A 22171-nucleotide genomic window follows, 5' to 3' on the forward strand; every position below is an offset into this window, starting at 1 on the left:
GACGCTGAGGAATACGTTAAACAGTGTGATGACTGTCAGCGGACCAAAGTACCACTTAAAAGAGATGATATGCCGCTTAGACCAATGATGGGGGCAAGAGCTTTTGCAAAATGGGGGATTGATTATGTCGGACCCATTTCACCCCCTGCATATAAGACTCATGCACAATACATCATTGTGGCTACAGACTATCTAACAAAGTGGGTCGAAGCAAAGGCAACTCAAAAAGCAGATGCCAGGACCACGGCACAATTTCTGTATGAATACGTCTTTGTACGATATGGATTGCCAATAGAAATTGTGAGTGATCGAGGCACACATTTTATAAATGAAGTGATAAAGATCCTTCTAGATGAATTCATGGTAATCCATAGGAAATCAGCCCCGTATCATCCACAAGCAAACGGACAAGCTGAAGCAACAAACAAAACCATATGCACGGTCCTTACGAAGATTGTATCTGAGTCGAGAACTGACTGGGACCAAAAGTTACATTCAACATTATGGGCATATAGGGTAGCGTATAAAACATCCATAGGAACGACCCCATATAACATGGTTTTTGGGCTAAATGCTATCTTGCCAATAGAATTCTTGATTTCAACCTTAAGGGTGGCTAAGGATCTAGAATGGACAGGGCACGAGCTCTCTGATAGAATAGATGACCTAGAAAAGCTAGATGAGCTTCGCCTAAAAGCAGTAGCTTCCATCTACGCTCAAAAAAGGCGACAAAAGGAATTTTTTGATAAGCATGTGCGGACTAAAGAGTTTAAAGTTGGGGACTATGTCCTAGTTTACACTCTGAAACAGCATGCTAAGAAGCTTAAAAAGCGAGGGATGGGACCTCTGGTGATTAAAGATCTATCACCAAGTGGAGCCGTCAAGCTTGCTACATTAGACGGAGAAGAAATGCCCAATTGGATTAGTGGATGCAGAGTGAAAAAGTATCTGTTGCCGCTAACACAAGACATGCTTCTCAAAATACATCAAGAAAAGCTGCGTGTCCAAAAAAAGAAAAAGATTGTAGAGGAAGCGCAAGCTGAGGCGAAGGAAAGAATGGAGAAAAGAAGACTACTGCATCAGAAACAGCGCAATGAAGGAGCAATATGAATAAACGCAGTTAGTATAACAGGAATGGGGAATGACAGAGAAGAACCCATCATTGAATGCAAAGTAGGGACCAACCAAATTAAAGCCAGAGCACTATTGGATTCAGGAGCTCAAGCTAACCTACTTTCACTCAGTTTGTATAGACAATTGACAAATGACACGAAATTACAAACTGCCAAGCAAGAGTTAAAAAGTTACTCTGAGAACTCAATCAAAACTGTCGGATGCACAGTTTTACATATACAGATTAACCAGTATGTGTATCCTCATATGTTTTACGTGGTTGAAGACCAAGCTACACAACATCCATTATTGCTAGGACAACCATGGCAGAAGCAATACAATGCAATGATTGACTGGAGTTCTAAATCAGTGCTTATCAAATACGAAGGTGAAAGTCAATCAGTTAAGTTCACCAAAGGAGCAGAGCCAACTCCAAAGGAAGAATCCACGAACAAGGGCAAACAACGACCAGAGAAAAAGAAGAAGCAATGGCAACCAAAAGTTTCTATACAACCGGATTACTCTTCGACGAGGAATTCTCAATAGTGGATAAGGAAGACAAGCAATAATATAACAGCTCAACCTTTGGAAAAAACGGAGTCAAAGTTGGTATGGAGACCAAAAGAGGTTGTGCCAGAGAACACAAAGGTGGAAAACAGAGTCTTCAATACCAGACAACAGAGTGATCCCCGACAATCAAGGACAGTGAAACAGATCTGGATTCCAAAGAAGTTCATGACGGCACAAAGCTACAGCAAGCAAATTTGGATCCCAAAGATTTGTAAACAGGAACTCCCTTCAGTACAAGCCACGAAAACTCCTAGGTATTTCAAGGCGAGGAAATCAACACACAGAACAAAGCAGGTTTGGGTCGCAAAGAGTTTGTGGCAAGCACAAGCAAAGCGGAAGCAGATTTGGATTGTGAAAAAAGACAACAAGGTAACGAAGAATCCATCTACTGATTCTACTACCAAATTGCCAAAACCAACCCAAAACCAGACCACCAATCCATCAATCAAACAAAGAGCAGCTTTATTGGAAAGAATGTTGTATCGTCGCTCTACAATTACATTGGGAATTTATGACCAAAACAACTACAAGGCTTCGCCCACAGACACTTCATAGTCGTCCGGGAGGACTCAGACTAGGAGGGGGGAGGTATACAGGAGCTACAAAGCAGCTACAAGAGAAAAAAAACAAAGAAAAACAAAAATTATATTACAAGGGCAGTGTCTTACATGATTTTGCAATTTTTTATGTTTGATTGCAGATATTGATAATATTTATGTCCTTATATACCTTGTTTTGCAACAAGAAGAGATCAAATGATGAATTTGGGTCTCTAGATGTGTAAATATCACTAAATAAGAGTGTTTTTGGAGCTAAAAAGTGGTAATCCAAGTCCAGAAATCACAAAGAAGTGTATATTCATATACACAGGGTTACCAGCTATTTATTGTGTATGTTTGGAATTTTTTGGCTTCAATTTGCTATTTTCCTTTATTTTTTTATGATTTTCTTAATAACAATAAAAGAAAAATAAAAAAGCAGGTGAAATGAGATCGGAAAAAAGAAAAGAATAGACGGTGATGGTCCTAATGACAAGGGCAACCCAGGATAAAAATTGGGTACAATTCTGAAAAAGTTGCGGAAAGCCCGAAATGACAGAATTTTGGCAAAGTGGACAGATTTCTCAGAAACAGGTCAAATGGAGTCCAAATTGAGAAATTTCAAATCCTAAAGTGCATTTCACGACTAGATAGGAGCACATGTCAAATTTGGTAACAAGTGATCCGGGAAGCCCGAATATAAGTATTTTTCACTTCAGTATCAAGCTCATTTCCACTATTACCTTCTTGGAGAGAGCAAAGAGCACACAGGAGCATCCGACCTTCTACCGCCTTCTACGACTGCTACGAGAGCTCAGAGGACACCAGACATGAGAGGTAGACTCGTTGCCATAAGCTTTTGATGCTTATCGTTAACTTTTGTTGCGAAAACTCACCAAAACCAAGAAACAAGAGCAGACGGGGAATGGGGAAGAACGCTAGGTAGGGGCACAACCGCCTAACCAAACCTTACAAGAACTTAGAGGTGGGTTACCCTAGTATAGGAGATGAGTTTCTAGCACTCAAAGCTCGAGAAAGAACGACTGGAAAAACCCTAGGTCAATAGAGCCTGCAAGAGGCAAACAGAAAAAAGTTGTCGGAACGACACAAAACTTCTCAGGAAGCTTAACAACATCGAGGGCAATGCAACCATGGAGTATCTCCGGGTTTGGATCACCAAAAGTAGGTCGGAACAACCGATTCGGCGGCGGACACACAAATCGTCATTTTGGCATAACGGCTAAAATTGACGACCAAATGACATGAAACTTCACAAGCAGCTTCAAATATACATGGATGACTTATGTTTGCAAGCAAAACCCAAAAGAAAGCTGATTCACTTACCGATGGTGAAAAAGACGCTTTAGGGCAACCAAATGGAGAAAGATGGAGAACGGGGAGCCAAAGTCAAGTTCAACCAAATAGGTGGCTTCACAACATATCCAATGAGCTGGAAATGCAACTCTCAAGAAGAAAAGTTGAAGAAATTCAACTCCAAGGCAAAAAGACGACTTCGGAGACTGAAATGCCTATAAGGGGGCTTTTTGGCTAAACTTATGACTTTTCAAGTTGAAAACTAGTTAGCAGGGCTTAGGGCACTAGCACAAAGCACTCTTTGCACAAAAAGACCAACATTTCAAGAAAAGACATCATACGCGTATGATGTCTCACAGCATGAAATTCACACCCATTTCAACATTTGAGTGCATAGCCTCATTCCACATGTTAATCACATCCTATGAACCAAGTATCATGAGAATTGGAGTTAGAAAACCCAAGGAAAGCCAAAAAGACGCAAAGTAGGCCATAAAATTGATTTTTGGTCCTAATTTTGTCAAAATAACTCCAAACTCATTGAAACTTTGTAGGATTGTTGGTTAACACATCTACAAGCTATCTGGAACCAAAAAGCACCATTTTGACACAAAAGACATCATACGCGTATGATGTCTATTTGCACTTACAGAGCCAAAAATGCTCATTTGACATCATACATCCATTATATATATCTAATACATGTTACAAATGAAGTTTGGAACCATTTGGTCAAGTGGATCACCCCATTAGCCCAATTGAGGGAAAATCCTTCACCTAAAGCCTATTTTGACCCAAATCCAACATACTCAAGTCCAAACCAAGATTTGAGTAGATATAGTCCTTCACTAGTACATGGGGAGTCCACAAAACCAATCCCATGAAAAATTGATGAAAAAGACATCATACGCGTATGATGTCTCCAGAGCCATTTTTAGTCCAAATTCTATCCAAACTTCATAAATCCACTGAATAAGCCTATTAAAAGCCAAAACCAAGCTTATAGAGAAAATTGGTTCAAAAATGCACTAAAAGACATCATACGCGTATGATGTCTCACTATGTGATTTTGGCACCTCAGGGCTTCAACCACCAAACAGAAGTGTTCTACATGCCATTTGAAAGTAATCCACCAAGTTTTATCCAATTTGGATCATAAAATCCAATTCCCTTTCAAAATTTTGCCAAGATCTGGACTAAACTGGCCAAAACTTGACCAAATGGGATCCAAACTCAAATCCAAGCATATGATACTCATGTATACACTATCAGCTACAAGCACAACCAATATGAAGTCATTCTGACACAAAAGACATCATACGCGTATGATGTCTCAAGCATGTTTTTGAGCCCAGTTTGCATATTTTTTCACCTACATTGCATCCTTAGGCCCTGAATAGCTCATGTTTTCAATTTTCAAGTCATTTGAATAGTTAAAAGCTTCATTTCGGCTTTCAGTACTAAAAAGACGCTAACTTCTGAAATTGGAGTTACAGAATCCATGGATTCCGCTAAGTCATCGGCAACTAAGAGAAAAAGACCAACCATCAAGGATGCTCTTGCAGAAGCAGAACCTTTTGATATTCCAACAGAAACCCTCAAGCCAACCAAGACTTGGGTGGAGGAAGCAGTACTAGAAAAAGAGGGTATAAAGATCTACTAAGGGACTTTCAGAGATCCTCAAGGGCAATCGGTCGATGTACCTATGATCCCACGAGAATTAGTGGATTATAGCAGATCAGAGAACATCAGCAGATACCTCGAAAAGGCTGACTTACACAGGTTCTTCACCTCGAGACCATCAGGTGTAGACACAAGAAGAGTGTATGAGTTGGCAACATCCATTCAGAAGGATGGGAAAGCCACGTTGACAGCCATAGATGGAGAAACAGTTGAAGTACAGATCACTCCACAGCTCATTGCAGATGCATTGAAGCTGCACAACAAAGGGAGTTCTGTCAGAGAAAGAAGGGAGGCCATAGAGGTCTATGGATCAAAGAAACAAAATACAACCTACGGAGATATGGCAGATCAACGAGCGGCAACCCTTTGCCGATTATACAACCAGTTTTTCCATGTGTGCAGTAAAAGACCGCAGAAGTATACTACACCACCCCATGCCATTGCGACAACCATCACATGGGCATTGAAGAGAAACATGCCAAAAGAGGTGAATTATGCTCAATACATCCACGAGCAAGTAATCGCCATGCACAACCAGAAGCCAAAGTATATAGGAGGAGCTGAAGTTCTGACAAGAATAGCTTATGAAGCTATTGGAGCCAGAGATCAAGGGCCACGGGTTCCCTCCCAGAATGAGTGGCTTAGAGAAGCCGATGAGGAGGAAGAACAGCAAGAAGTATCCAAGAGGGCGTCCACAAGAGCACGCCGAAAACTAGAAATAGTTTCAGAACCTGAAGAGGCTGTGGACGAGCCGCCCAAGAGGAAAGCGAAGAAGAAGGCTGATCCCAAGCAAACCAAAAGTCAAAAAGCCGCAAGAATGGAAAGGCTGGTGGAGCAGTTCAGAGCGGAAAGAGCTTTAAAGGGGGACTTTGAAGAAATGTGGGTGCCAGACCCCACTAAAGTCGGAACCAGCTCAGCCAGGCCACATGTTGATCAATATGATCAATATATTAGGGCTTATGAGGAGTCGGAGGCCATACTGGAGCAGCAACCTGTCGAGCCTTATACTGAAGAGGAAGTACAGCTTTTAAAAGCTGAGCTGCAAAAGGACGACAAGGGGAAGAAGAAAGTAGATGAGTTTACTGAACCTCAAGGGAAAGACGGGCAAGCAAACAAAGGGAAAGCCAAGATGACTGAGGACAATCAGCCCTCTTTTACTGTTGTACCAAGCCCGAAGAAGATGGAAATTATTGTGGAGGAGACCACAATAGAAATAGAAACAGAAGTTATGGAAAAGCCGGAGGCCGGGACCAAGGAAAAGGAGATAGATCCAGTTCAGCAAAAGAAAGATGATTATGAGGATCTGGTAGCGATCGGATACAGTGAAGAAGAGGCCCTGGAGGCAGTTTATGGGATATCCCTACGAAAACAAGATGATCGGAAAGGGACGAAGGAAAAGAGAAAGGGTACAATGGAGAGTGAAGAGAAAATGGACGAACAGAACATACTAGAAGAGCCGAAGCCATTGGAGGTGGTGGCAGAAAGAGCTGTCAAGTTGACAGATGAAGATGAAAAAGACATGCACATGGTGCATGAACTGCTCAGCAAGATTAAAGAAAGATCCAGAGCAAAGGAAGTAGCAATTGAGACAGCAAAACAAAAGGAAGCAGAGTTGCAGAAGAAGTTAGAGAATGCTATGACTGAATCTGAAAGTCATAAAGCATCACTCTACGACGCAGAAAACGAGAGAGACGGCTTGATACTCCAACTAGCCGAAGCTTCAAGAGAGGTAACAAGTTCACAGGAAGCAAAGGAGCGAATAGAAGATGAGCTGGAGGCAGCCAAGAATGAGCTCATTGATCTAAGGGAAAGAGTCGAACTTCAAGAAAGGACAATCACGAGACTCAGGACCACCCCTAGAGCTAGCAGAGCAGGAACCGAACAAGAGGGAGCTCTTGTATCAGCTCTGGAAGATCAGGTCAGAAGTTTGCAAAGAGAGCTAAGGTTAGAGCAAGTGCAAAGATTGCACATGGCGGAGGGATCATTGGCTGCAGAGGAGAGGCTCACATCAGAAAACCAAACACTAAGGACAGAAAATGAGGCCCTCCGCAAACAACTCCAAGACCTCCAAGAGCAACAAAGAAGAGAAACAGAGACACCACAAGAAGAAGCAGGGGGAGCAGCCATAGAGCTACCAGAAACTGGAGAGGCAACCACAATTGAAGATCCAGCCCCAGTTCAAGAAGTGGCCTCGACTTCAGGAATCTCTAAAGAAGAAGAACAAAGGCTCCAGGACCAAATAAAAAAGTCAACAGAGGAAAGTGCCAAGGCAGAAATGGAATGGGAAAGGAGACTCCTCATCTCCATTAGACTTCAAGGTTTAGACACAAAAGTGCTCCATGAAGAGTGGATGCAACCCAGCCCGCCTTTCCCTCTGATGAAATTTGAAGTGATAAAGACGAAAAAGAGAATAGAGGAGGAGCAGTATGTCGCTCTTTACGAAGGCGACATCACAAAGGATGAACAATCAAAGAAGATTGTAGATTCTCAACCTAGATGGAGGAAAGGTTGGCTGAACAAATACCCAGCCTACCTCATCTACTTAGTAGAGGCTCCAAAGGAGATTCGGGAGGATGCAACCTTCTGCCCGGTGCCAAGAGTCAGAAACTGGAAAGAGCATGGCAGGATTGCAGAAAAGAAGCCAAATTGGCTTAATTATCCCAGGATGCCAGGACCAAAGGAAGGAGAGAGAATAGGTAAAGCCTACATGGTGAAAACCCTAACGGGCACCATCAAACTCTTTACTGGCTCTCCTGACCTTTCGTGTCAGATGCTAAAGAAAATCTGCAGGACTCTCTTAGCATGCATTGAAGTGTTCGCGCCAGATAAAGCCACGACCTCGAGTCTACTATCGACGGCCGACACAGTGACGGATATGATGTATGATCTTTCATTGCATCCATCACCAAAGGTGTTAATCTCTTATACCAAAGAATTATGTTTTTGCCTAGCTTCCACATGCAAACATTCGAAGAAGCTTTCTACACCGGCTTTTTCACTCACGAAAGCAAAATATTCGGCCCAACCTTAACCATCGGCAACCTACGCTACAAATCACATTTGCAGATGCTCAAGACGACAGGACTCTATTGACCAAGCCTAAAAGTCATGTCAGGGACGACACGAACGCGGAGGGGGGGAGTGTTGAGCCAGCAGAGGATCACACCCACATTTTTGCTCACACCCATCATTTTGTAACCATTGATTGTAATAAATGTCTTTCCGACATTAATTTTGATTTGAGCCATTCATTAAGTAACAGGACTCAATTGAGTTTCCAGCTTGTAATCCCAAGTAATTTCACCTGTTGATGTAAATAATTAGAGATGTTCTCACCTCCAAGGCTGAGGTATATAAGCCAAAGTTTTGTAACCTAGGGGGATTCAATTATTAATAAAAGTGAGTTTTTGAGCGCCGTGACTGTGTCTGAGAGAGTGAGTGAGAGAGAGAGAGTCTTATCTTCTTGCTACGCGAGCTACGGAGCCGCCATTGGAGAAGCGACACCGCCATTGTGTTAGCAACGGCGAGAGCTACGCACAGATACCAAGAGTGCGCGCTATCGGCTTCTATGTGTGGTAAGTTCCTACGAGCTTCGGTGTGAGTTTTCCTCCAACTCGTGTGTCGGAATAGAGCGTGCAGCATATCTATAGAACCACAACGAGTAGAGCTACACATTGGTACCATCGGGGTCAAGTTTCGGTCACCTGTATTTTTCGGCCTGTCTTCATACGCGTTTACCGCACGGAGTGGTTATAGGTTGATTTTGCAGTTCAAGTCTTTAGGGTGTTGTTCTTACCTAGTGTATAGACTTCCCCTTGAGTTTGAGATCGATTCAATGATTCTAGATCCTGTTTCGTATAGCATTCGTTCGTAGTACGGATTTCAGTCACTTGCGTATTTTAGAACTTAGATTTGATTTCCTTAGTAGTGATTGTCATTAGAAGGTCGAGTAGGTGATTTGACACCCACCTAGTTGTTTCCATGCGCCTGCGGGTCAAGCTCCGTCCTCGTCTGACAAATTCTGTTGTTGGTTGAGTTCTCGCTATTTAGCTTCCGCTAGCGGCGTAACCGCCTTAACACCGATGTTCACATACAAGCTTTTGAGCAGTATGCTGAACTAAAAAACATTGATGAAGATGATTGGGTGGAATATTTTCCACAAACCTTGAAGGAGGCAGCAAGGAAATGGTATTACCATTACCCTGCATGCCAGCTGAGATCATATAACAAATTACTTAAGGCCTTCAGGTTGGAATATTCCGACAATCGAGGGGACGAGGATATTCTCTGTGAATTGGATCAGATCAAACAGAGGAATTTGTCAGTTCGCAGCTATGTAGGAATTTGTCAGTTCGCAGCTATGTAGAAAAGATATAAGAACTGACCAGGCAGTTGCAAGAACCGCCGTCTGAGAAGAGATTGAGGGCATGGTTTCTGAATGGGTTCAGAAGCAAGAAGCTTGGGGAATAAGAAGTACCAGCCCCTACAAAAAAATTCAATGATCTGGTCCAAAGGGCATTAAAGCTGGAACACCAGGCTAAGAAAGAAAAGAGCCACAAGAAGCGAAGGACCAGTAGCAGTAGTTCGACTACTGAAGCTTCTGACTCTACTGCAACGTCCAGAAGCTCCGAGAGCAGCTCCAATGAACAGAAAAAGGAGAAATCAAAGAAGGGATCATGGACCAAGAAAATTGAAGAAATGGCTAGGTAGATTGCAGAAATTATCCACACAAGAGAGCCGATCCAAAAGATGGAGACTTGGTGTTCAAGATGTAAATCCAAGGACCACATCTCCACTGAATGTCCACAATGTACCTACTGCAAGGCCTTTGGTCACCTATGGAATAATTGTGGCATCAAAATTCACCATTTTAAGAAAGGAAAGGATCTATCAGTGGTTGCCTACACTGAACCAGTGCAGGTAGAACCAATCAAAGTAGCTCAAGAGGAAAGATCAGGTACCAGTGGTACTGGTCAAGGACGTGGCAGGTACCAACCAGGAATGGGCAGAGGAAGAGGAAGAGGAAGAGGAAGAGGCAAATTCCAGACTAGGAGTATGAATTGCTATACCTGTGGGAAGTATGGTCATTTTGCAGCCCAATGTCCAGATGCACCGGTAACGACTGCTACTGAGGCTAAGGCACCAGAGCCAGTCCCAGTCAGGGTGGTTACCAGGAGCAAGGGAGTAATCATTGAAGAAATTCCAGACATTTCAAAAGTACCAGTCAATCCTAGCAGCAGTAAGTGGGCTCAACAAAGAGAAGTTTGAAAGGCCAAAGGGAAAGAGAAGGTGGTAGGTGAGTGGCAAGAGCAGCGAAAACTAGCAGCTAAAATCACAGAGGATTTAGCTAAGAAGCTGCCAGAGCAGCCAGAAAGTTCTGAAGCTAGAGTCATTCAAAAGATACCAGCCCAATCGACTGATAAAGATCAGTCAGTACCGGCCATGACAGAGACCATGTTGGCTGTAGTACATGGACTAGCTGATGAAATGGGATTGGATGGAAATAGTAGAAGTACTGCTAAAGAATGGTAGTGTGAAGACACCGGTTCTTCAAGCTCTGACAATCAGTCTGACCAAGAGGGAGAGGAAATTCATGTGAAAATTTGTGATAGAATCCAGAAGCTGACTGTAGAGCTGGAGGATATAAGAAAGACCTTGCCTGAGGTGGCCAACTTTATCAAACAACGTAGGAAGACTGAGGCAGAGGCCAGAATAGTGGACCTGACGGCTGTCCGGGATGATGAAGTTCCACTTATTCAGGTAGACTACAAGGTCAGGAAGCAGTGGGAACCTCTCTCAAGAGTCATACTGGATGGAGGAGCAGGAGTCAACATAATGGGAGCCTATCTTCATCAAAGAATGGGTATCACTAACATGAAACCAACACCATTCAAAGTAAGAATGGCAGATAATCGAGTTGTACAGGCGACGGGTATGATTGAAAACATGCAGATAAGAGTTGGAAGGGAGAAATTCAAAACCAGTTTCCTAGTCTTGGATGTGCAGGGAGCATATGGAATGCTACTAGGCCGCCCATGGTTAAGAACAACACATGCTGTTCATGACTATGCAAACCAAAATTTGACCATAGAACGGACCAGCGGCAGAATCAAAATCCAGACTAACAACACCAGGAGCTGGAAAAAGGAACTGAGGCCGAAGGAGTTGTGTCAGAAATACAGATCCAAGAAAATTGAGCGAATGCTAGAAGCTATGAACATATTTACTTTGGTAGAAATCGATTTGAATGCAGTCCTGCTGAACAAAGAGCAAGGTGACAAGCAGAAGAGACAATTCCCTGATCAGTTTACTGAAGTCAATGCAGGGGAAAGAACAGTTCAGCTAACTGGAAGAATGGAGGAACCAGCTGATATAATGGAAGAACCAGTATGTTCTGAAGAGTACCCACTCGATCAGAATAATAATTCAGAAATGAATGGACCTTCTTGGGACTCCGCTGAAGATTCGACCAAACGAAAAGGAGGCGTACCAAACTGGTTGCTTCCAGATGATCAGGAAGTAGAGGAGTGGAACCTGGGATCAGAGGAAAATCCCAAAATGATCAAAGTCAACAAGCACCTGAAACTGGCAATGAAGGAAAAGGCACGGAAAATGTTCCAGAACTATTATGATGTGTTTTCCTGGGAACATACAGATTTGAAGGGAGTAGATCCTGAAGTTTGTCAGCACCGAATACCACTGAAACCGGATGCTAGACCAGTAAGATTGCACAGATACCGCATGAACCCCAACTATGCAAAGAAGGTCAAGGAGGAGATTGATAATCTTCTCAAGGCTGGGTTCATTACGGAAGTAGCAAGCAGTGATTGGTTATTTCCCATAGTCGTCGTTCCTAAAAAGAATGGGAAATTAAGAGTTTGTGTTGACTATAGGAAACTAAATGCCCAGACCATTAAGGATCCATTTCCCTTACCTTTTACTGATATGTTGCTTGATGAGATCGCAGGATATGAGATGTATAGCTTCATGGATGGTTATAGCGGTTATAACCAGTTATAGATTGCTCCTGAATATAGGGCCAAGACCACTTTCATCACTGAGTGGGGAGCATTCATGTATCTGGTGATGCCTTTTGGCCTGTGCAATGCACTGGTTACTTTTCAGCGGTGTATGATGGAGATGTTTAATGAATTTCTTCATCGGTTCCTTGCCATTTTCATGGATGACTTTACTGTCTATTCAGATGAGGACCAACACCTTTTATTCCTAGAAATGGTTTTTAAACGCTGTCAAGAGAAGAGGATTTGTTTGAATCCATAAAATCTGTGTTTCTAGTATGGAAGGGACAACTACTGGGACATGTGGTTTTCCGCGATGGAATAGAGATGGCCAATGACAAAATACAGTGTGTCCAGCAAGCTAAAGCACCCAGAAGTGCTTCAGAGTTGAGTTCTTTCTTGGGTTATGTGAATTTCTATAGAAGATTTGTACACAAGTTTTCTGCTCAAGCAGTACCACTATATGAGCTTACAAAGAAGACCAGTAAGTTCAACTGGACTGCTGAGTGTGAGGGAAGTTTTCAGAATTTGAAAAAAGCCATTACCAGTAAACTAGTCCTTAGGCAGCCGAATTGGGATATTATTTTTCATGTACATGTAGATGCTTCAGGATTGGCAATGGGGGCAATATTAGCTCAGCCAGATGGCAGAACAGACTATCCGGTCTATTTTGCTAGTCGTAGATTCAGTCAGGCTGAACAAGGCTATACGACTACTGAAAGAGAAGCTCTCGGAATGGTTTTTAGCGCTACGAAGTTCAGACATTACATGTTGGGAAATTATTCCATTTTTATGTGGATCATCAAGCTCTTCTGTTTCTGATTAACAAAGTCATTATTGAAGGTAGGCTGATAAGATGGATGATGTTCCTTATGGAATTTGAATTCAGAATTTTCCATAAACCTGGCTGAAACCACTGTGGAGCTGACTTTCTCTCTAGAAGTACGGAGGGATATTCAGAATCACCTCTGAGAGATGAGCCAGTGGATGCTGAGTTATTTCAGTTAGAAGCAGAAGAATCAGTGGATCCTGAATGGTATGATATTTATCAATTCCTTTCCCAAGGTTCCTTTCTAGATGATTGGAAACAGAAGCAGAAGAAAGCTCTGATTATAAAAAGCCTGAAATTTACCATCATCAGAGGAGTACTTTATCGACTAGGTGTGGATGGTATACTTCGATGATGTGTCCCTATGGAAGGGAGAATGTAAGTGATTTCAGAAGCGCATAATGGTGAGTCTGGTGGACACTTTTCCAACGAAGTAACCTACAAGAAGATTCTGCAAGAGGGTCTGTGGTGGCAAACACTGATTGCTGATGTCAGAAGTTTTTGTAAGACTTGTGACATATGCCAAAGAATGGGCCGACCAACAGCTGTAGATATGACTCCATTAATGCCAATACAACCATTAGGAGTATTCATGAAATGGGGATTGGATTTTATGGGAACTTTTAAGAAAGTGACTCCCAGGAAGAACAAGTACATTGTGATGGCTACTTGTTATGTTACCAAGTGGGTTGAAGCTAAGGCTCTTCCTGACAACACAGCCAAGTCAACTGCAAGGTTTTTGTTTGAGAATATTGTCTTCCGATATGGATGTCCAGTAGAGATTGTGACTGATCAAGGCACACATTTTATCAATGATACTATGGAAATCCTATTGGATATGCTTTCAGTCAAGCATCGGAAATCTACTTCTTACTATCCTCGATGCAATGGACAGGCTGAAAGTAGCAAAAAGACAATAAAGACTATTCTCACTAAGGTGGTGCAAAAGAAAACAGACCAGTGGGATTTGAAGCTTCAGACTGCTCTATGGGCTTATAGGACAGCTTATAAGGTAACTACTGGAATGACACCATTCAGAATGGTGTATGGTACTGAAGCTGTGGTTCCTATGGAGTTTGTCATCCCCAGTCTGAGAATGGTTGTGAAGTATGGATTAGACTTCAACCATAATCTTAAGAAAAGGCTGGATGAACTGATGCAGTTAGATGAACTCAGGCAAAGAGCTATATTGGAATAGGAGATTGTTCAACAAAGAAGGAAACACTGGCATGATCGCCGAATTAAAGTTCGAGAATTCCAGAAAGGAGACTTAGTGCTTCTCTATCAGTCTAGATTGGGTCCAAAGAAGCCGAATTTGAAGATTGCCTGGGTAGGACCTTTTGAGGTCGATTGGGTCTTCTCCAATGGCACAATCAGATTGAAAGATTTATCTGGACTGATGTTGCCGGGAGTATATAATGGAGCAAAGATCAAACTTTATTATTCAGAGACCAGAGAAACTGGGATGGAACAAGGTACTAAGGAACTGGAGGTTGTTGATCAAGAGATACTGGAATCAGACGTTTTTGGTCTTCTCCATGTGTAACCAATTCCATATTCAGAACCAGTACCAGAAGAACCAGATCAGTCAGGCTGACCTAAGAACCAGTACCAGTATGGTCCAGCCAAAGTGGGAATCAGTTCAGAACCAGTATGGACACACTTTCCAATTTTTAAGTGGCCAACAGTAAAGTGGTATGCCAGTGGTAATTATTACAAGGATGGGTCGCAGTCTTGTCCAATGCATGTTTGCCATGACAGCAACGGTGCACACAAGTCTAGGAGCGGCGAGTGGTGGAGCTTTTATGGCGCGAACACGTATAACAGTCAGGAGAGTTAGCATTTTTCCTCATAAATCTCCTGCGCGACGCTTTCCTCTTGTCAACCATTCGCCATCATCGGGCTCCGAGGTTTCTTCACTACAGCCTCAAACTTCGACCTCTGACGAGACAGCTGACTATCAGACAGTCTTACCAGCGACACCAAGGAACGGCTTCGACACAAGTAAGTCATCTTCTCCTTCGCCTGTTTCATCGTCATCGACCTCACAGTGTATGGGTAGAAGGAAACGCTCAGAAAAGATGCAGGAAACTCTTGAAGAAACCCAGGCTATAGTTGCTGAGGCAAAGGCAAGTCTTCCCGTTCTTCCCTATAGTAAAATCCAACGATATGTATTTACTGATCACGCAATGACTCTGCTACAACTCTGGGATCTGCGAGTTGTGTTGCAAGCTACAAGGATTGCTTTTGATTCAGATATCATCAAGCAAGTTCTTGACTCCTTTGATGCTAAAACTTACAGTGCTATGGTAAATAGCAGGAAGGTGTCAATAACACCAGAAGCCATTGCATTTGCATTTCGGATGCCTAATGAGCCCAAACCGTCTGTGGCAACTGCGCAGCAAATCAACATTACTCTGAAGGAGGATGAAATGGCTCGAAAGAAGCGCAAGGCAAGTGCTCAAGGAGTTCCAGTAGCAGGACTGGAAGCCTCAGTTGCTTACAGGTTTGTAGCCGAAGTAGTAAGCCTTAAGAACAACCCAACATATGTGTCAGAAAAATTGTTTGCTATGCTATTGGCCAAGATACTGGATCCACAAGTCCATATCAACCTTTGTCAAATACTCTCGCATAATGTACTCCAACAGACTGCCAAGCTGAAATCTCAAACTGTTTTCAAGGCATGGTATGTCTGGCAATTCCTGTATTGGGCTACTGCTGTAGATGTTAATGAGCAGGTAAAACAGGCTTGGAGTGAGCAGCCCATTTCTGAACCAAAGAAAATTGAACTGTCCTCAGACGACGAGGAAACAAACAGTCAAACGATTTCCACTGACCTGAAAAGGAAAGCCACGACGGAAGAAGCTGGCAGTTCAAAGAAGCCAAGAATCACACTGACAAAAAGCAGTGAATTTTGAAGCAAATAGAAAGCCAGGTTAAGGCAGTAAGCACTGAGAAAGCTGATATGAGTAAAATTGAGCAGCAATCTGCTCAAAAGATTATGCCTGATCAGCCAGTTGTCAAAAATACAGTTGCTACTGTATTTGGGAAAGATCATGTCACGCCAGCCACTGTTAAAAAGATACCAGACCAGTCAAGGGACAAAGGCAAGAGTCAACTGGACAAAGGGAAAGGTCCAACGTTCTCAACTTTGTCTGGTGGAGTCCCTGCCATTACTGAAAATCCTCTACAACTGGTAAAACATGATAAGTTGCAGCAAATGCAAACTCAGAAATTAAGAGGGCATCTTTTGCTCAGCAAAGTTGATTATGAAACTTTACCCTACGTGGCTCCAGTGGCAATGTATGAACCTGTTGATTCTGATCCAACCAAAGTCAAAGACAGATGTTCAGTACTGATACGGTCTTCTTGGAATACCATTGTCAGTTGTATGTGACAATTGGTGGAGGCTGCTGGATCAGAAGACGAAGTCAAAAAGCTTAAAGCTGACTTGGCAGAAGCACAACATCAGATTGAAACACTCCAGAAAGCCCAGGAAATGCAGAACATACAACACAGGGTACTGGAAGCTCAATCAGAAAGGACTCAGGAGTTGTTAAACAAAAAGTTGGCTAAGGCCGAGTCTGAAATTATGATCATGAAAAGTCAAAGGAATGAAGCACTGAGAGCTGCCGAACGAGCTGAAACAATGCTCAAGATGAAGCGGGCAGAATTCAGAAAGCTGCTATTGCACCATACAGCTCTGAAGCGTTCGCTGACTGATAGATACATATACAATAGGTTGTCTGAAATTTTAAACCCCTCAGGCAATGCTTTTTTTGACTTAGAAAATTTAAAGTCCTTGATGGAAAGTATGCAGAGCGATTTGCAGGACAAGGTGGGTGAGTTCAATAATGCTCTAATGAACCAAGCTATAATGGATTATATTGAGCAACAGACTTCCGCGGATGAGGATGAAGAAGATCAAGAAGATGAAGTTGATCAGGAGGGGGATGATCAAGAAACTGGGCATACGAAGGACGATGATGATGCCCCACCACCATCTCCACCTCCAGGACCGGGTACTGGCGGGACAGGGCCAGATGAAGGAGGCCAGTCACAGCCAGCAGACCAGCCAGATTAGAATGAGGGTCAGCAGGAAGGACATGATAAAGAGCACCAGTCGGGTAATCAGCAGGATAAAGAGCAGCAGCCCAGTAACACTGGGAATCAGCCAACTGATCAGTCCCATCACAACAGAGAGGCTAAAGGGAAAATGAAAGTTCAGGATGAGGGACCGGTGACTGATCATCAGCATTCACTGCAGCTCATTACTCTGAATAAGCAACTGAGACATCAACAGGCCTCCATTACCAGACAGTATCTGGAAGATGATGCTCTCTAGACTGACTTGGAAAGATTTCAAAGACTATATGTGGGAGCCAGGGAAATGGTAGAACATTGGAAATCAGCTGCTTTCCATGATAAAGAAGCTTGTAGACTACCTGCACATCCCAGTACAGTCTAGTTGTTGGAACGAGTTCCGGAATGGATACTCATGCTGATGAGAAAGTGGTAAACCCGCACTGGCAAAGGCAGTCTACTGCAGATTGTCGGTCCTTGGCTCTAGAACTGGAACTTCTGCTGGGTAGCAAACCAACTTACCGCTGCATGAAGGATGTTAGGGTACAACTCAAGGAAGTTTTGGTACAAATGCAAGCTGCCAGAGGTGTTTTGGATCAGAGAGTCAAAGCCATCCTTGAGGACCAGACAGCCACTAGCAGAGGACCTCAAACACGAATGTCACTAGGAGCACAGGCAACTGCTCTCCGAACCCTGTTCCAGCTAGTGAGAATCACCAGAAAGATGATGCAGCAAGAGAACCAGGCTGTTCTCAATTTCTTGGAATTTGTGCCTGATTCTCCAGTTCTCTTGTATGCTGTTCGAGCAAGAGAAACTGAGCTGCCAAGATTCTTTCCAGCGCTGTATCCTCAACATCAAGAACCAGTTGATCGACTCACATATTTCAAAATAACTGATGAGATTCAGGATTGGTATGAGTGATCAACTGTGGAATGGAAGACTTGGCGGACATTGCTCAATGATGCTCTCCAAATCAATGACATTCAGGCAATGAAAGAGGAGCTGCATAGGATTCAACTGTGTATGGGCCAGTGGAAGATTTAGGTCAGAGGATTAACCAGGATTACTAATCAGTTGCTACAGCTTACGATCGAATCTTCCAAACTGCCTGAGAAAGACATTGCAGCAAAGCTGGGTCTGGCACCATAGTACAGGGAGATGGCTGAGATTCTTTTCGAAGCTCGCGTCAAAACAAATCAGCCTCTTCTTGAAGGCTGGATCCATACTGCTTCGCATTGTCATAAGCTGGCCAGAACCAGACTGAGTAAGGGCAAGCGTACACTCTATGATCCTGACACCAAAACCTATCATTCTCTCATGCCTTATGAGGTAGATATGACCACAGACCGACGGGATCAACTTGAGCAGGAGGCCATTTACCGACTGATTGAGAAGGAGAATGTTGGTGCTGGGACTTCTCAGGCACCATCCCGGTCAAAGAGCAAAGGCAAAAGGAAGACGGTCCAATGGAAGGATATTGGGTAGTTCCATCTCAGAATTCAGTGGCGACTTTTCTTCTCAGTAGGCAGGGAGAGATGACAGCTCTACCTTGGCCTGGTGAGAGCTCCACCTTGGCCTTTTCCGCTGCCTCCCGCAATCCTTGGTCCTTCTTGAACTCCTGCACCCCAACATCAGAACCAGATAATGGATTTTTCAGTTCCACACCAGAACCAGACGATGGATTTTTCAATCTCACATCAGAATTAGACGGGAATTTTTCAGAAATTTTGGAATCTTGCCAAAATTCAAGAAAGAAGGGAAGGATGTCGACGGCTAGATAATCACCATGTGGGAACGTGTTCTTAGAAGATGGGCAGCGAATTACTTAGTAATTACTACAGTAAACCCGAAGTGTATAAATAGGGCCCATTACATCATTATCGGGGGGCAATTGTTATCACTTGTATTAGCGCTTCGGGCTATAATTGTAATTTAACATCAGTGGCAGTGTTGTCGGCTATACTTTCTCTCTGTAATCATATTCGCTGTAATCTTGATCTGTAATCTCAATCATGGTATATATTTCAGTGATACTTACTTCTCGACCAGTCTTCTGAATCTGAACCTTATGACAGTCTATAAATCTGATTCTTATTTCAGTATCCACATTTCAGTCTAGTCTCTGATTTCTATCTAGTCTGCTGTCTGAAATCTTCCCACACTAGTAGCTGAAATCCTTCAACACTGGAATTAGCTGTCTCAAGAGATCAGCTCCAATTCCATACAAGGATATAACAAGCAATGCAGTGCCCTGTGCAGGCTCACGACAGCTTGTCAGAGGGCAAAGAGGGTATTGTCATTCGCCGCTCATACAACTATTGAAATCGACTCTCTCTATGAGGGTATAGACTTCTACTCCACTATCACAAGAGCCCAATTCGAGGAGCTAGGCATGGACCTGTTCCAAAAGTGCATGGAGCCAATGGAAAACTGTTTGCGAGATGCAAAAATTGGAGAAGACCCTGTTTTTCAAATCAGACAACACTGCTAGAGATCCAAGGCATTGGAGCAGTTGGATATACCAGCTGGCCTAATGCTAGGGCAGCCCAGGGCTTCCTGTCCCAGCACATTCAGCATACATGTTGACCAAGGCAGTGGCAAGTTTTTTTTCCAACAGATCCTGACTAACAATATCGTCATGAGTTCTTTTGTCCATCTTAGCGTCTTTCAAGTTGCCACATGACTTCAAGATGTAAGCATAGGTTGCATCTGGAGAGATGCACTCGCTTTGTATCAACTAAAACATCCCATAGCTTCTTGGCCCCCCTCCTATTTAGAATATCCTGCAATCAATGCATTCTTAGAGTTAACATTCCGCAAAGGCAACTCCTCAAGAACCTTTTGTACTTTTTTGAAGCACACCACATCTGGCATACATGTCGATCAAGGAAGTGCCAAGCACGTAGCTTGTCTCACGATATCATCATTTCCCATCTCACAATGTCATCACTGCCCATATTGGAGTCCTGTGTAGGGCCACATGCCTTCAAGATGCAAGCATAGGTGATTACACCTGGAGAAACACCCTGGTTTTGCATCCACTAAAAACAGCCCAAAGCTTCGCAATCAATGCGTTCCACGACACGACATTTCAGATAGGAAGCTCGTCAAGCACTTTCTAAGCCATCTGAAATATTTGGCATACATGTCAACCAAGCAACAACATCTTGTGTAATGCCACATGGCTTTAAGATGCAAGGTGATTGCATCTGGAGAGATCCCATCTCTTTGCATCTGCTGAAAACAGCCCAGAGTTTCCTGGCCCTGTCCCTGTTGGGCAAATCCCACAATCAATGCACTCCAAGAGACAACATTCCAAGACATTAGATATTAGTCTTGCGTGACACCACTAGATAGCATGAAATGGAAAAAATTCAGTGCTTCCTTCTCATGTCCATTCTCTATCAATACAGACAAGGGTGCGATGTTTTGAGCAAAAAAACTATCCAAAGAAGTCATTGCCTTCCAAAGGTCCCCACATCTTCCATACATGCTGACAAGTGAAGCTTGAATAAAATTGTCGAGTTGGTACCCAAGATAAAAGAGAACCTTTGGAAGCGATTCATGCAAGAACATGCATCGAGGACAGAGGCATAAGTGATATCATCGGGATAAACCCTTGGTTCTACACGGAATGAAAATACTCCAATGCATCCTCAATGTGATTGTTACTAATAAGAGATGCTATCACCATATTCCACGCAACCACATCCATAGAAACCATTCGCCAGAAGATCTTTTCTGCACTACATAAAGCCTTGCACTTGCCATACATGTGTATAAGAGCAATTTCAACCATGCTTTCACTGCAAACACAATCGACCACAATGGTGTTGGATTGATTCCCTTCTTCCAAGGCCTGCAAACTTGGACAAGCATTAATAGCAGGTACAAAGGCCATGTTATTGGGTCCAACTCCTGCACCTTGCATACCATCATACAAACGAAGGGCTTCATAATATTTCTCATTGTGATAAAGAGCAACAACCATGGAAGTCCAAGACACCGTATCTTGGAATGGCATACTCTCAAAAACAACCCCAGCAAGATAAAGGCTCACACATTTCCATACATGTTGAGAAGCACATTTTCTAATGTACAGTCTGGCAAAAACCCACTCCCATTAACAATGGCATGAATCCTTTGTCCCTCTTAAACGAAGCAGTGCCCTACACAAGCTTCGACATCACCTAAAAGAAAAACGCTCGCTGGTTCAATCCCCTCAGTCAGCATGCTTTTCAAGAGAGAAAGAGCAGCTAGTTATGGCCGTTTTGAGTATAAGATGTCATATGAGCACAGATAGGCATGCAGTCAAAAACATTAGCTGCATAGAGCACTTGTCCACATTTCCCATACATGTTTATAAGCGCAGTTCCACATACAATGTCAGATTCAAATCGCTCAGCTACTCTAGAGGCATGCAACGCAATTCCCTCTTTCAAAAGTGCCAGATAGGAGCATGCATGCAGAACACAAACAAATGTGATCTTGTCTGGCTTGATGGATCCTGACACCAGCCCTTTTCTCTGTATCTCAACCGTCTCCTTCTTCCCCTCATCCAGCCGGCCGTTGGCCCTTCTCCACGATGTGACGGATTCATCGTCTCCTTGCTCTCGGCGAGGTCAACATCAGCTACATACAGACAAACCCCTCTTCTGACACAAGCATGCGGTGGGTTCTGTAGTACTGTACCCTCGGCCTCACCTGTTGCATCGCCTGTTTACCATCGTTTCGAACGATGTCTCGCTTAAGGTTAAATTGCATTCTCGTGTGCTTTTCTACGAACAGCCGAGATTTCAATCATCGGGTGGTTGAATTTGAGCCAAGTGGCTCACTCCATGATCCAGAAAGTGAAAAAGTTCATTAGGCTCACCAAGTAAAGAGGAGAACGTCTCCCTTCCTAAAAGATAGCTTAAACCTTTCCATTTTGAAAGTGCTAGTGGGGTTAAACTCAAGCTTAGATATTTAAGGAGAAAAACATGGACTTGGTGTTATTTAGCAAGACTAACCCTGCTAGCCCA

The 22171-nt window shown here is 43.2% G+C and overlaps 2 pseudogenes; one reads left to right on the plus strand and one right to left on the minus strand.

The window, feature by feature from the left end:
* The window catches only part of LOC147424008 (heat shock cognate 70 kDa protein-like), a 31489-nt pseudogene extending 11848 nt beyond the window's left edge, over window positions 1-19641 (plus strand).
* Window positions 19642-21302: 1661 nt separating this feature from the next.
* LOC147424009 (pentatricopeptide repeat-containing protein At2g42920, chloroplastic-like) lies at window positions 21303-21954 on the minus strand (annotated as a pseudogene).
* Window positions 21955-22171: the final 217 nt, after the last annotated feature.

The sequence above is a fragment of the Adiantum capillus-veneris genome, chromosome 26 (assembly GCF_014529385.1).
Source record: "Adiantum capillus-veneris isolate H3 chromosome 26, ASM1452938v2, whole genome shotgun sequence".
Lineage (NCBI taxonomy): Eukaryota > Viridiplantae > Streptophyta > Polypodiopsida > Polypodiales > Pteridaceae > Adiantum > Adiantum capillus-veneris.